At 43.3% G+C, this 5526-nt stretch overlaps 1 pseudogene; it reads left to right on the top strand.

The window, feature by feature from the left end:
- The first annotated feature begins 3576 nt into the window (after positions 1-3576).
- The window catches only part of LOC125507096, a 25929-nt pseudogene continuing 23979 nt past the window's right edge, over positions 3577-5526 (top strand).

Raw genomic sequence — 5526 nt, 5'->3', positions numbered from 1 at the left:
TCTTCATATGCCCAAATTATCACCCTCCTCCAAATTGCAGCTCAGGAAAATTATCTATGTGAGCCCAGGTTCAATTTATATTTTATGGCCAAATTGGCACGTTGCAAAGCAAGTGTTATCTAGACCCCTCCTATTAACCTCAAACTCTTTGGGCACTCTTCCATACCCAAATCATTGCCACATGATAATATTCAGCTCCATTTTCCTAGTCAATCTTTCTCAGGAAATTTTCAAAGTTTCTACCTCGAGAGAAGCTTTGTGAAGTAAGTACTAGCTAGGCTTACCCAAATGATCTGAAAATCTACCAGGGAATAACCATACCTATGTAACTTACCTACACCAAATTCGAGCTCATTTCATTCATCCAATTTCTCTCACTAGTTTTCCCAAGTTTCTGTCCATAGAAGAGCATTGTGAAGGAAGTACCACTTTGGCATGTCCAAATGGTATCAATTTTCTAAGGTGCTTTCCAATGCCCAAATAACCATCCTCCACCAAATTTCAGCTCAATCCATTCATTATTTTGAGCCCAGCTTCAACATTCATATTTCTCTCTAGTGTGGTACTTTGCAAAGCAAGTACCACCTAGGATCCTCCTTTTGATCTGAAAATTTGCGAAGACATTCTTCTTAGTCGATGATCATCCTCAGCAAAAACTCATGCCCATTGGCCATGTGCATTTCCCGTACCGCTAATCAAACACTTGGCTGCTAATTCATGTTTGAGCATCGATCGGTCTCCTCGTGAGAATCTTATGTTGTAATTTTCTTCCTAGAACCTACCTGGGGAGTGCCCAACCCACTAGACATGCCTAGGCTGCCCAGAACACATGGCAACGCCACGGTCACGTGGTGACCACGCGTCGGGCATGCGAGTTTACGCGCTCTAGAGTTGGGGGCCTTGGCCACCGCCCAAACCTCGACGTATCGCCATCAAACCATGTATTTATGATTAAATAGGTACTTATGTAACTATAAATGATTTTGGAAAAAATAAATAGTAAACTATGAGGCAGCTGTAGTTCAAATTTGACCCGCTTCCTACTGAATCGGCGGGAATTTGTCTTTTTCACCAGAGGTGGATGAAAACTTTTGACGCCCAACAATTTTGTCAATTGTGCATTAAATATGGCCTAGTATTTTATAAAAATGATTTGGTCCAATTTTGCAACAATTATTTGGGAGGTCCTTCACAAAAAAACCTCCTTTTGGGCACTCAAAAAATGGAAAATGGTTTTTTCGTCCAAAGAAAATGAAAACTTCCTTAGGCAACATTGTTTGCCATTCCAATATACACCCTTGTGCACAATATGGGATCATTTGAACAAATTATGCCATGAATGTGGCCATAAGATTGATCATTTGGCTTGAAAGCCATTGATCTCCACACGTGATAGCTCGTTTTTTAGAACACTTTTTAAAAATAATTGCCGTATTTTTCCTAGGAACTTGGCCACATATAATGACACAATGCGAAGGTTTCCCAATTTTTTGATTTTTTTGAATTTTTTATGCCTGTTTCAAAATGCGGTCAAAACGGCGGGAATGACCGTTCTTAGCTAGTGGTTGAATCTTGGAATTTTTTTGGTGTTTCTATGATTAAATAGATACTTATGTACCTAGAAATGATTTTTGGAAAAAATAAAGAGCAAACTATGACGCAGCTGCAGTTCAAATTTGACCCGCTTCCAGCTGAATCGACGAGAATTTGTCTTTTTCACCATAGGTGGATCAAAATTTTTGACACCCAACCATTTTGTCAATTGTGCATTAAATATGGCCTAGTATTTTATAAAATTGATTAGGTCCAATTTTGCAACAAATATATGGTAGGTCCTTCACAAAAAAAACTCATTTCAGGCACTTCAAAAATGGAAAATGAATTTTCGGTGCAAAGAAAATGAAAACTTCCTTAGGCAACATTGTTTGGAATTCCAAGATGCACCCTTGTGCACAATATGAGATCATTTGAACAAACTATGCCATGAATGTGGCCATAAGATTGATCATTTGGCTTGAAAGCCATGAATCTTCACGTATGATAGCTCATTTCTGAGAACACTTTTTTAAAATAATTTCCGTATTACAAGTTTATTATTTTTCTTGGAAACTTGGTCACATATAATGACACAATGCGAAGGTTTTCCAATTTTTTGATTTTTTTTGAATTTTTTATGCCCGTTTCAAAATGCGGTCAAAACGGCGGGCTTGACCGTTCCTAGCCAGTGGTTGAATCTTGGAAAACTTTTGATGTTTCTCTGATTAAATAGATACTTTTGTACCTAAAAATGATTTTTGAAAAAAATATAGAGCAAACTATGAGGCAGCTGTAGTTCAAATTTGACCCACTTCCAGCTGAATCGGCAGAAATTTGTCTTTTTCACCAGAGGTGGATCAAAGCTTGTGACACCCAACTATTTGGTCAATTGTGCATTAAATATGGCCTAGTATTTTATAAAATTCATTTGGTCCAAATTTGCAACAATTATTTGGTAGGTCTTTCACAAAAAAACTCATTTTGGGCACTCTGAAAATGGAAAATGATTTTTTCGTCCAAAATAAATGAAAACTTCCTTAGGCAACATTGTTTGCCATTCCAATATGCACCCTTGTGCACAATATGAAATCAGTTGAACAAATTTTTGTTCAAATTTTCCCAACTTCCTACTGAACGGGTGAAATTTGTTTTTTTATAAGAGGTGGATCAAAAGCTTTTGACATGTAACTATTTGGTCAATTTTACATGAAATGTGGTCTAATATTTTTGAAAAATGGAGTTGCGCTATTTTGGAACAAATATTTGGTAGCTTCTAAAAAAACCTTTTGATGCACTCGAAAAATGGAAAATCATCTTTTTGTGCAAAGAAAATGAAAGCCGTCGAACTATGGCATCGTTTGCCATTCTAAGATGCACATTTATGAAAAAAAACAAGATCATTTTGACAAACTATGCCATTGTTATGTTTAAAAAAATTCAAAGTTTTGGGTCCAAAATTTTGAGATTCAAGTGCGTTTTAGCCGGCCAATGAGATGCGAGGAACCGCTTTCACGCGGATCACCAAATTGAACGCAATCTGAGCCATCCATCACGCATTCCTCCAACGGTGGAGCTTCTCCCGAGAATCAAAAACCCTAACCCACCCACCCACCCTCCCCTCGACCCCCCAGATCCCCACCCGCCGCCACCCCCACTCAGCCACTCCCCCAGATCCATCCTCTCCTTCCTCGCAACCCCAAACCCGGCCCCGCCGCCGATCTCCACTCCCTCAAACCGAGCCTCGCCCCGCCGGCGACCTCTGCCTTCCTCTCCCCTCGCCACCTCGTCTCCCCTCGCCGCCTCGCCTCCCCTCGCCGCCTCCCCTCGCCGCCTCGCCTTCCCTTGCCGCCTCCCCTCTCCGCGCTGGCGCCCTCCTGGAGCGCGGCGGTGGTGCTGGCCTCCTACCTCCGTCCCGCCCGTCGTGCTGCCACTGCTATTTATTCCCCCCAAATCGCCATTGCCCACAGCAGCAAGGAATCAAGATCCAATCCCCTCCACTCCTCCCCCCGGCAAGAGATCCAGCCAGATCCGTCCAATTCCATGGCGACCGCCGGCAACACCCCCCGCTCCCGCCAGCGCCAGCACCTCCGCCATGGAGATGGAGATGGGGATGGGGACGGAGATGGAGCTCTTCTCCTCTCCCCAACCACGCAGCGCAGCGCAGCGGCAGAGGGCCTAGGGTTTCGGTCCCCTCCAACACCGGCTGGTCCGGTCCTCTCCGGCGAGCGCGCAGCATCTCCGACGACGGGCAAGGTAGGTAAGCCCATCCTCATCCCGAAACCCTAGCCCCTCCTCCTCAATCCCCTCATCTTCTTCCGGATTTGTTGGTCTAATCCATGCTGTTGGTTTGTGCAGGTCATCACCATGGGACGGGTTGAGGCTGTCCATGGAGGAGGAGCACCATGGCGGGCTGTGAAGGAGGAGCACCATGGAGGAGGAGGCACTTCCCTCACTCACTCTCTCTCTCTCTCTCTGTTGAGGCCATGGCCATGGTCAGCCAGGTATGTCTTTTTTCTCCCTTTGCAATCTCTTTCTCATCCCGATTTGAACATGTTTACTGCCTATTTTGGTTTGTGGTCTGATCTGTATGGTTGGTTTGTGCAGGTCTATCACCATGGAACGTGCTGCTTCTGCTGCTATGAAGGAGGAGCACCATGCCATCGCCATGGAAGGCCCTTCCCTCTCTTCGTTGATATACATCTTGGGTCATCAGGATCTTGCCTTCCTTATTTTGCTGCCTCGTTGGTGAAAAGATTAGCCTTGTGAGTGGGAGAAAAATAACATGGACCTTTGCATCTATCTGTTTTTAGTGTCTTGATTTATTCAATCTCAATTTGCCATCCTTCTCTTGATTGATGCAAGAGGCAAACACACTTGGAATGTGCAGGAAATGTTGCATTATCTCATTTGGACATGCATATCATCATACTCCAGCACTTGCACTATCATTGGATTCCTTGTTAAGTTACTCGGGTTGCTTAAGTTTATTAACCTGATAGGTACAAATAATACAAAAACTTATGGTTAGATCAGTTCAAGATTGCTTGGCCAAGTATGATACTTCAAGAATCCGTGTGATGCACAATAATTTAGTGTGTCCGCTGGTGACAGATAGATCAGCTCTTGTCCTGGTTAGTAAAACTTATGGAAAATATTTGCATGTTATTAGGTGTTTTGTACTGTCAGACTGCTGTAATTTTAGAATTGTGCATGTCAGGTGAGCTTGGGCTCCTTTCTATGTACAGTATAATTTCTGACCTAGAACTACCACATATCTGTTTGCGCTAGATGTTTCGACTGTTTTATTGTTATAAATTTGTGCTCTGCGCGCATAACTTATAAGAAAGTGTTCCAATTCTTATCTGTCAATTTGTTTTGCAGATTCTGTACTAAACTGTTAATTTGTGTGAAAGTTTCTGTACTGCAATGTTTTATTTCTTTGAGGGAAAATGTCTCACAACTTGTGATGTACCCAGGCTCGCACCAAGATCTTGAGCATCTGGGACCAGGTAGACATTGTCAAGGTCAGCGAGGTCGATCTCAAGGACACAACGGCAGCAGCAGCAGCAAGGTTCGCCCCGCCTCTCGATTTCATCTTCTTCCACTCTATTGCCTGCTGATGCTCGAGGACTCCTTCTTCTACAACTTATCACCATCTCCTATTGATGTGTGCTCGTATTGTGTCAAGGAAAGGAATTCAAGGCCATGGGAGCTGCTTCTAGTATAGGACGTGCTGGACCTGCTGCTGCTGCCGGTTGTGTTACCCGACCAAGTCCCCAAGCTGCATCCTGGTTCGTTTAGCTGGTTCGTTTAGGTTGTTTCCCCCATCTTAGTCGGAGTTTGTTTGTTATGTTGTAAACTATGCCAGATCTATGTTTTGCACTCCTGCAATGTTATGACAGTATACTGATTGCAGGCTTCAGTACCATGCACTGGCAAAAGTCCCGTATTTTATTGATCTATTAACTTGTAGCTGTACCTTTTGAATTC

Source organism: Triticum urartu, chromosome 5, assembly GCF_003073215.2.
Source record: "Triticum urartu cultivar G1812 chromosome 5, Tu2.1, whole genome shotgun sequence".
NCBI lineage: Eukaryota > Viridiplantae > Streptophyta > Magnoliopsida > Poales > Poaceae > Triticum > Triticum urartu.
Note: the sequence above shows the minus strand (reverse complement) of the source record. Positions and strands in the feature narration are given on the sequence as shown.